Here is a 10,746-nt window from a genome sequence, read left to right on the forward strand (position 1 = left end):
GGCCTGCCTCCCCGCGGGCCCCGGCCGGGCTCCCCGCCGGCTTCCCTCCTCCGGCTTCCTCATCCCCCGACCACAGCAGCGGGGACACTCTGGGGCCTGACCCGGACCGCTCTGCCCCTTCCCCAGCCTCACAACCCAGCCCAGCCCTGGTCCACACCCAGGGGGTCCCCCCCAGCCTGCAGGACCTGCTGCCCAGGGCGCTGAGCCCATCGTCCTGATCCAGAGCAAATCTCGCTTTCCTTAGAGCCCCATGATGGAGAAGGGGGTCTGTGGTGGTCTGGAGAGACTAAATGGACTTTGGCACATGTAGGCGAAGCCCTGCTGGGCTCCAGTGGTGTCCTGGCTCTGCGGAACCCCCAGGCACTCGGGGGGCAGAGTGCCCGTCTGGGAGGGCAGGAGAGGTGCTCACTCACCTGCAGGCTCCTCTGCACCCTGTGCACCAGGGATCACCGGCAATACTCAGCTGTGCCATTTCCCATTGCACCCCTCTGGGCCAGGGAGATCAGTGGACCTAAGCTGGACACACAGAGGGGCCACCACCTTCCATCACCCATGTCTGTCCAGGATGCCAAAAGAGCAGGTGCCTACAGGCAGATTGTTACTCATTTGCCCGGTCTTATCTTTCCCAGACAAGACACAGCTTGGAGAGTGGCACCAGGGAAGGGCAGAGAGGAAAGCCTTGGCTGGTCTGGGAGATGTGGGTGAGCAGGAAGCAGAGCTGGCCCAGACCCCCTGGCACTGGCCTTCAGGGAAAGGCAGAGCGCATACGAGCGCATCTGTGGTCTCTGGCATCGAGGGTCTGCGTCTATCTCTGGGTCCCACCTTTTTGTGTCATGCTGACACAGTGAGACAAGCCTCTGCCTGTTTGTGTCGGATGATGGGTCCTGCTCTTTGGAAGGCAAGTGAGGCAGCCTCTATTGCCCTGCCTAAATATTATAAAGGCTAAAGGGAACTCCCATCCCTATATTTCTTACCCCTTCAGCATTTCCAGCACTGCTTTGTTCCCTGAGCAAGGGATGGGTCTACCCCCCTGTATCCTGTGTCCCACAGAGGCTGCAAGCAGATACCCACGGAAAAGAAAGGCAGGGGCATAGGGGGCTTTCCTCAGCCTCCTGTGTTTTCTCTGCTCAGTAACCCCAGGGGCTTCTCCTCCCTGTGCCCCATCCAGTCTGGTCTGGAGCCTGCTGAGCTCCCTGCACACATCACCCCGCTGCAGGGAGCTCCAAAGGTCCCACGTGTGGGACAACTTCCTCCTTCCATTGCCTGAGCCCGGCACCCACAAGCTTTGGGTGGCCCCAAATCCTTGTGTGGGAACAGATGCACAACAGCCCTTCCCAGCTGCCTCCCTGGGAGTGAGGAGGGTGGGAACCAGCCCCATGGACAGCCCAGAGCTGGATTTGCTCAGAAGGGGATTTGGGGTTGATGTCACCCCACAGTAACACACCCTCCCAGGACTTCAGGGTACTGAAGGTGGAACAGTGTCCCTTTCCACCCCCAGCACCCCTGTGCCTGCTGCTATACCCTCTCCCCACCTCAAAAGCCTTCCTGCTCTGCTTTCCCAGGACAGAAGTCAACGTCCCTGCCAAGCAAAAGGACCCCAAGCCCTTTCCCTCTCCCGCCATGTGAGTAGCCAGCCCTGCCAAGCAGCAGGCATGGGCAGGACAAGATTTGGGGAGGAATGAAGCAGCCTGGCTCCCAAGCACAGGGGAAAACTGCAACAAGTATCCAGGGAACAGAGGGTGCAGCAGAGGTAGGACAACTCTTCTGCTGCAGGTCAACAGCCTGCGATGTTGACAGCGGCAAGGGAAGAGCCACTGCTTCCTTATCTGAGATCCCAGGACCGGCTCCAAGGATTGTAATGGCTTGTTAGCTTTGCACAGGGAACATGCCTTAAGACCCGGGGCAGAGACGGGGGCTGCTGCACTGGGGCACAATAGGGAAGTCACCACCACAGTGACCACCATGGGGTGGCAGACAGGCAGGTAACCAGCCCAGGAGAGCCTGGGTAACCCCTGCCAAGCCCTGAGACAATTTGTGGCTGTACCTACTGTAGCTCAGGCAGTGGGAGCAGGGCTTGAGTGAGGCTCATTTGGGCGTCTGGGTCACAGCACCAAGTCATAGACTTAACTGTCCTCATGGAAGTCCCCTGCACTACCCAAGGAAGTTCTCCAAAGACAAGGAACTCCTCCAGGGATCAGCAGCCCAGGCTGGTGCCCAATACACTGATCCCAGGGTGATGCGAGTACAGACAGCCAAGCTGCAGCCTTTGAATTGCACAAACAAGAAATCTTTGCAGACACCAGCCATAAAACCTGGGTGGAAACATTCTGACAAAGAAGTCTAGGAAAATCATGGAGGGAGTTCCCTCCTCCAGGTGAGTCAAACCCAGACACTGGGACCCTGCAAGAGGGTTGTCCAGGGCTGGAGCAGCTGGCACACAGCCCATGCCACACAGGGCAGAGAGCTGGAGTCCAGGGCTGTGCACAGGAGAGCCGTGCCGGGCGGTGGCCAGCAGAAGGGGCGGGATGCAGGCAGTGATAGATGCCAGGGTGCTGATGAGTTCACAGTCTTCAGGGTCATTAATCAGATCAGAGCTGGATTAAGGTGTCCAAGGTCTGATTAGCTTCATTTCCCGCCTCAGGAAGGAGGGAACTCTTCCCCATCCATCAGGTCCTCTGGTGACAGCTCACCTGGTTGCTAACTAGATCTGAGGACTGTAATAAGTGAACATGACTGTGGCCTGGCCCCTTACCTCTGCCTAGCATCCTTCCTCCACAGAGGATCTAAGGCAACACCAAACATCAGCCACAGGTAGCAGACACCAGGGTATCAGCCAGAGAGACAGCTTGTTCCCACAGCCTGGGGGTGCAGGGCACTACGGACAGGAGCTGCCCCAGGAAATCACCCCAGTTCAGGAAGAGGTGGAGTTTAAGGGGGGATGTTCCCAGCCAGCACCATATTGCTCCCAGTCCCCCCACAGCTCACCCTGTGCTGTTGCCCCAGGGCCTCCTCTGCTCACCCAGTGGTAGCAGAGCCCTCCCAAGGTGACTGGCTCTGTGAAACAGGCCAGCAAACACCACCTTGCTGCTGTGGAAGATCTTGGGCACATCCAGGACAGATTTCCTGAGCCCCATACAGAGCTAGATGGACCAGCTCGAAGCCCTGAACCAGCCAGGGTGCTTCTCCCATCTCTACACCCCTTGCTGGCTCAAGCCCACCCCATTAACATCTCCATTTGTCCCCTGCCTGATGCACCTCATGTTGGCTGTGCCCTAAAGGTGCCTCCACATTTAACCACTTAGTCTACTCCTGTCCAGCAAGTGCAGACCAGTGGGAGGTCCGTGCTGCCCAGGCAGCAGCAAGGTTCTTCAGCTCCCTCACTTCTCTGGGAGGGCCCTGATCATGAAATCCCTCGCTGGGCAATGGGCAGCACCAGGAGCATTCATGCAGCCCAGGGCTTCCTGGGACTCTTTCATTTACCCAGGCATTTGGGGGGATTTTCTGGATGTGCCTCAGCTGGACATTCAGAGCCCAGTCTTTCTTCAGCCACCTGAAAGCAGCAGTCACAGCAGCACCTATGTGGGTGTACATAAGCCCTGCAGAGCCTTGTATTGCTGACATGAAGGTGCCCAGCTAGACAACTGGAGCTCTTTTTGCTGTGTCTATAGCCTCAAATGGATTGTGTCCATGCAACTTCCATCCACGCGAAGTCGAGCAGCAGGAGTAAAACTAGAAGAGCAAACACCCACATGGCTAAAGACACCCAGCTCTGGTGCACGCAAGTTTTTGGCACCCATAGAGACCCACAACACTACCTACAGCAATTCACATACTTCCCCAAGCTGTCTCCAGCAGCGCCTGAGCTCTCAGAAATAAGCCTTGGGGGTCACAGGTCATATTTGGGAGTACAGTTCAGTTTTACAGCCCCACCACTTCCTCAGTGTCACCTTGGGAAGTAACGTAATGGCCCTCAGCAAACCCAACTGCCCCAAGATCAAAGTCAAGGGTGCCGAGGAAAATCCATACCCTGATAAAAAAAAATTACTGACTGGGCCCAGACTTTAATTTTCCCAGGATCGAGTCCTTATCCTAGGCATCAAATGAAGACATGACCCATGCTGGGGCTGTGTCTTTATTTCCACCTAACCTGTCATTTTGGCTGTTCCTAGATACCCAATTTAGCACCAGGTCCTTCTGGTGGGTTTGGGTCATCTCCTGCCTTTAAGTCAATAGAAGTTACCTTTGAGACAGGGACCAGTGCAGGAACTGGTGTGCTTAGCCCATCCCAGAGAGTTGGCAGGCACCATAATTTCTGCTCAGCCTATAGCTTTTAAGCCTTAAAAGAGCTCCCTGTCCTCAGGATGGCTGTACCCGCTTGCTAAGCATTAACTGCTCCCCAGGTCACAGCCCCCAGAGCTTTCCATCTTTAGAAATTACTTCCCTGTAAGAGGCCTACAGCGCAACAACCTTGTTTAAAGCAGCTCTCAGGAAGCAGTGGATCTTGCTGCTCTGGGTCTGGTGCCTCAGCTCATCCTGCAACACTCCAAAGTCCCAAGCCAGCTAGTGAAAAAATACAGCCCAGAAGCATCACTGATGCTGGAGACAGGCTGTAAGCCTGCTCACAGATGTTTTCCCAGCCATTCCCCCATGAGAGGGGCTGTAGAAGTGTCCCACTCTCATCCGTGCTCTCCAGCCTCCAGCCCAGAGCAGGCTGAGCCCCTGGTGAGAAGCGCTAGGTGTAAGAGCCCCTGGCCTGCTCCAGTTTGGGGTGTCCTGGGTTTTGTGGGAGCCCTGACTACTGCCTGCAGCAGGATGCTGCCCTTCCCCTGCCCCTCCCAGCAGGGCCACCCACTATCTCTGGAGTCTGGAAAGCCACAGGAGGCTGGTGGGGAAGGTAAATAAACTGCCAGCCCCGTGGTGATTTGTGGCTAAATGAACAGTTGAAGTCACCTGCAAGTGGCCTGGGGCCCGTTAACCAAGCAGATAATGGGACTTAATCAGCCCCGCAGCGGTGGGAGCTGAGCCCAGCCTGTGTCAGACCTGGCACAGCCAGCCCAGGGATCCCAGGCTGCTTGGTGGGCGTCCCCTCTGCAGAAACACTGGCAGAGGGCACCCATACCGCTGTCATGGGAGCAGAGCCCCACAGAAATGTTCACAGGGTTCCTCAGCTGTTTTTAGGGGTCTCCCCCTGCTCTGGTGATGGCAGGAGACAAGTGCCAGGCAAGTTGCTGAAGCCACCTCCTTCCCTGCTTCCAGGGGTGCTGTGCTTGATCACTGCCATGCCCTGTCCCTGCCTGCATCCCCTCCTGCGTGGGTCTGCCTGCTCCTGCCCACCCCAGGGACTTCTGAGCTAGCCACAGGCTCCCTAGGGCTTCTCCATCCTGGCACATCAGCTGCTCAGTCCAACAGGCAGGGATCTGTCCTGGAAGGCAGAAATCCCCACGCCTCCACCCCCCTGCCACTGCATGGGCATAGTGGGGTACACAGCTCCCCCTGCCCACCTTACCCAGCCTTCACACCTCCCTCTGCACTGAGCCCCAGGTACCTGCCCCAAGCGAAGGGGTTAACAAGCAAAGCAAACATGGCTCAGTCCCTCCTAGACAGGCCTCCTGCAGGGATTTCTGAGCAGCTGTTTATTTAGCCAAGCAATTCCTCAAATAACCAGCCCCATCTCTGATGGGACATGGCAAGGCTGAGCAGAAAAACATGTTAACAGCTCCCATCCTTGAGCAGGGGGATGGCAAACCAGCATGGGAAGGCTTGCAGGGCAGGGAGGGTGCCTGCCCCCAGCAGAAACAGCCAGGGCAGCTCTGAAGTGTCACACCTGATCCCAGCACACGGCCACTGCAAATGGCTGGGGCACCAGCATCCTGCAGGATCAGGCCATAAGGCTACGGGGGACAGGGAGGGGATGCCCTAGGGCTCCCCTCTATTAGCTGTTGGCTCAGCTTCCTGGGATGCAGCGATGCACTACAGAGGTGCTCAGGCTTGGGGACAGCTTGTCCCGTTGTAAGCGCATGGCTTGGAGAAACAGGTACAGACAGCCAGCTCAGATCCATTTCTTGCAAGGCCCCAGGGTCTGACTGTTACAGTTCCAGTCCCATTGGCCCCTGACCCCTTTCTTCTTAGATCCTGGAACACCATGAGCCCACAGCACCCACCCAGAGATCTCCTCCATCCTACTGCCCTCAAAGTGAGCTCTGGGCTCAGCCTCAATGTCTGTCCTCACCCCAGGCCTTGGCTTTTGGGGGGATATGCTAAACAGCCATTATCTCCTACAGCCCAGCATCATTCAGGAAAGCAGGGAAGTGACTGAACACACAGCATCTCTCCTGCTGCTTCCCTGTGCCCCCGCTCCCACAGCCCTTGCCCAGCACACCACCCCAGCATACTGTGTCCAGTGCCACATGTCCCTGGCACAGCCAGACTTTCCTCCCCCCAGCACCCCCACCGCAGGATCCCCCAGCCCTGCTTTTTCCTATCACCTCCAGGTTCTTCTGGTTTTGCTTCACTGGGTCTTGTCCCAAGGCCAGAGCTGCTCCCTGGGAGGGAAGGGAGCCAGGGCTGGGCTGCGGGAGGGGGGGCAGAGGGGGCAGCACAAGGGACAGGTATGGGGTGACTCCCCCAGCAGTACAGCCTTACCTCTTTCCTGTTAATGGCCTTTCCATGGAGTCAGCTCCTAACCTGCTCCCAGGGTGACCGGATAAATCAGCTGCTCCTCCCAGGACCTTGGGCTCTAATTAATGTCAGCTCATTAACGAGATAACGGCCATTTATTACCCTGTCTCCCTGGCTGCTGATTAACCCTTTCCCAAGGCGGGGGCAGGGGGTGGTGGTGATGCCATGGGACAGGGATGGCGGGAGCAGGTGACGTCTCTGCAGTGAGACCCAGGGACACCTTAATAAGGGGGGGACCAATGGAGGGACAGGCAAGCAGGACTGAGTAAGGAATGGATGGGACAAGGTTTGGGTTTGGGACATTTGGGTTTTCTTCCTAGTAGTATGGTAAGGGCTTGGTGGCTTAAAGCCTTGAAGGAGATACCAAGACTCATGGGCTCCCCCCAGGTTGCCACTGTGGCCTCCAGCGCATCCCTGTGCCTCGGTGTCCCCAAGTGTCCCTACCCCAGCCCACGGGGGAGAGCGTGGCCAAAGCACAAAACCTCTGTACATCCCTGGCCCTCAGCCCCTATTTTGAGGAGCTGCCGCACAGTCCCACAGTTGGTGGGTAGCCACCAGCATGTCCTTGCCTCTAGAGGCAAAAGCAGCCCCAGCTCCATCTCCCTGGTGAACTGCCTACGCCACAGAGCGGTGGGGCAGGACGATCTGCCCCGGGGCAAGAGGGAGCCTTTGACTTGCCCTTGACCCGGGCCTGGATACAGAGGGCAGGAGCAAGGGGGCTGGGGTGGGCACGGTGCCCCCGCCCGGCAGTCCAGCACTAGGCTGTGGGGGCTAATGCTCTCCATACATCAATCACGCTGCTCGGTGGCTCCCTATTAGCGGGAACAGCGGCTGGTTAATCAGGCTGAGGGCTTCAGCTCGTTAAGTTGACACCTCCGTTGCGAGAGTGAGACATGGGGGCACGCAAGGTGCCACTTATTTATTTTCTTCTTTCCCAGGGAAGAAATTAAACAAATTAAATTCCTGGAGTGTTGGGTCAGCACAGACGGCTCTGCGCCTGTCCCAGCTCCACCTATCAGCCGTGGGGAGGGGACAGTGCTCTCCAGCCTGCAGCAAGCCCTCGGCACCGCTGCAGGGCCCCGGCCCCCCCCGTGCTTCCCCAGTCTCTTGCAATAAGACACAGGCCCCCTATTCCCCCTATTTCCCTCCCTGGGCTGTGCTGCGACCGCGGCTGCCTGGTGATGCTGAGCATGACTAGTGTGCAGGCAGGAGACCTTGCAGGAAACGCAGACCATGATTTTGTATGGAAAGTCCCCCAGGAACCTGCCTGCTGTCCCTGAATAGGCTTCCTCGGCCCCGCAAGGAGGGGAGCTGTGGGGCAGCCTCAGGTGCTTTTGGAGTAGCTTGTAATGCTCCCTGCTCCAGGGAGAGCCAGGGGCTGGTTTCAGCCATAGCACCAAGCCTTTTTCTTTGCACTCTGGTATTGGGGACATCTGGGCTAGTGGCAGGTTGGCGCTGCAAGGTCCCTCTGCAAGCAGGAGTGCTAGGAGGGAGTGCACTTATTCTCTGTAAAACTTGAGTCTCCATCACAGGACTCCAGGAGCTGGGGATTTAGAAAAAAACACTGCGCATCCCAAGAACAGCTTTCACGCCATGAGCATTAACATCACTGGCATTGGCCTCAAATCGTACAGAGCCATGAGAACAAGGGTCTTTGCTGAAGCATTCCCCTGCACTGGACCCTTCGCCTGCTTCAGCATCAGTTGCCCCTTCAAAACCAAGTGCTGTCCCTGCTCAAACCCCCTGAGGGTCGGGATGCCGTTTCCTCGCTGCTAGGCTGCTCTGCTCCACCCCAGCACCGGCTGCGTTTCAGCCCTGCTCCGAGTCTGGTTAGGTGACAGGCATGGATGGAAAACTTGCTGCAAATTAGTCATTAGTCCCTGGAGTTGTTTATTTATTGACCATTTGCAACTCTTCCCTCATCACCACCTTTTCTCTCCCCATTCTTCCAGCAAAGTCAGCGGCAGCCTGTCCAGCTCCGCTGTCCCACCCCATCCCATCGTGTCATCCCCATCCCTTCACAGAGCCCGGTCCCTTCTACTCAACCTCAGTCCTTCAAGCGCCTCTTCATTTCAGGAACGGACCCACCTTTTGCTGGTGGAAGGGTGACTCCCTGGAGGTTAGTGAAGAATTAGAAATAATTTAATTTACCTCCCTGTTCGGGCACTTTGATGAGCTGAAAGGCCCCTTGTCAGGCAGCGAATCCATCTTCCTCCAGCCTTACATCAAATTTCATTCACTAATTAGAAACTCCTGCCCCGGAGCCTGCAGCCCCCACTCCGGCCGCCCCTTCTCCCCACCAGCACCATTATGAAAATAAATCGTTCCATTAGCCGCATTGTTGTGGCTGTGGGGCCCAGTGCTGGGAGTTATTAGAGCAGGAAGGAGGGCATTGGATTAAGACGAATGATTTATTAAGGAAAAGGACCCTGATTAGATTCTTACTTGTCCCCTGCGCGTCGGCGCATACTCACACACCCCCCGTCCCGACGCCCGGGGCACCCCAGAGCCTCTCGTGGAAGGTCAGCGCCGGATGGCTGCGGGGTTTCCCCCGGGGACGTATCCTGCTGGCTGCCCCCGGGGCGCTGGGAGCCCCCCGTCTCATACTGGGACAGTGTATGAGGTAACGGCTGATGCTGGCTGCCAGACCCTCCGCACGGTCCTAAGCCGCCCCTGCCTGCCCCTCCCTTGTATGGAGGATGGGGAACCACCAGCATCACTCCCAGCTCTGCCTGCCCTGCAGTGGGTGCTGGGTGGGTCCTGCTGACCAGGGAGGGGATACGGGAAGGGAAAGGTAGGCTTTGGTGTGTTAGCTCTGTACCCCGTGCTGTGTGAGAGGGAGCTAGAGCATGCCCCTCCAGCGGGAGGGTTGGCAGGCTCACCCTGGGTGGGGGGAGAGGGTGTCAGACCCCTCCGTGGGTCTGGGGTGCTCTCTGCACCCGGGAGATGTGGGGTGGGCACGGCTGCAGAGGTGGGCACTGCCCCGGGGTGCCCGTGTCCTGTGGTCCTCACAGTGCCTATGCTGTCACCATGAGCCACGCGCATGTCCCCTGGCCTGTCCTCTGAGGGGACAGAGATCAGGGACACGGGGACACCTGGGTGCTCCAGACACTGCCTGGGATATAAAGTATCTGGGCTGGAAAGAGAGTAATTTGGGGGATTGGATAGCGATGCTGAGAGCCGGGGGGTGTCCAAGCCCGACTGGTGGGGTGGTGGGCATGTGTCTGTCCAGGGGATAAAGGTATGTGTAAGGGGCTGGATATATGCATCTGTCTGTCCGTCTCTGTACAGGCACAGCGGGCTGTGGTGTGACTCCCAGAGGCTGCTGTCTTCTAAAGCACCTCCATCCCTGCGCGGGGGAAGCTGCCAAGCACAGGCAGAGCGTCTCTGGGGAGGGGCAGGCAGCCCCTGCAATGGAGGGGGGGCTCCCAACGCTGCCCCCACACAGGTGCCATGGTTGGGAGAGGGGCAGGAGGTGGGGGACTCGGGGCAGAGAGGGAGGTGGTGGAGGCGTTTGGGCCGCAGGATGGGCTCCACAGCCCAAACCACGCACCCTCCTGGAGCTCCCGTGGGCCTGGGGCCAGGTCGCTGGGACCCCCCCTAAAAGCACTGCGGAGAGCAGGGTCCTACCCCTGCCCCCAGAGCAGCAGCACTCTGAAAAACCATTAAGCTAAATCAAGCTAATGCAAGTGAGAGCAGGAGGCTGGTACGGGCTGGTACGGGCTCCCTCTGCGGGCACCCGTGGGGAGGCAGCATGTGGGGCTGAGCGGGGCTGGGCAGCCTCTCCTGGGCTTTTTTGGGAGGTGCAGCTATGGGTCGATCTGCCCTCACCGGGAGGAGGATCCCCGCAACCTGCTGTACTGATGCCTGCAGGTATTTCGGGGTGACCCCCCCCCCATCACCGTCACAACCCAGGCCATGGGGACCTGGTTGGACCCAGAGCTCCCGGATGATGGGGACAAACCACCTCCTTGGCCGGAGGGTTCTCCTCCGCGGGGAAGGTTTGGTCTGGGGAGTCCCGCAGGATCCCCACCCTGCTGTCGCCTCCTGCCCACGCTGCTCAAAGGT

The sequence above is a fragment of the Pygoscelis adeliae genome, unplaced genomic scaffold, assembly GCF_000699105.1.
Source record: "Pygoscelis adeliae isolate BGI_AS28 unplaced genomic scaffold, ASM69910v1 Scaffold346, whole genome shotgun sequence".
In the NCBI taxonomy this organism is placed as follows: domain Eukaryota; kingdom Metazoa; phylum Chordata; class Aves; order Sphenisciformes; family Spheniscidae; genus Pygoscelis; species Pygoscelis adeliae.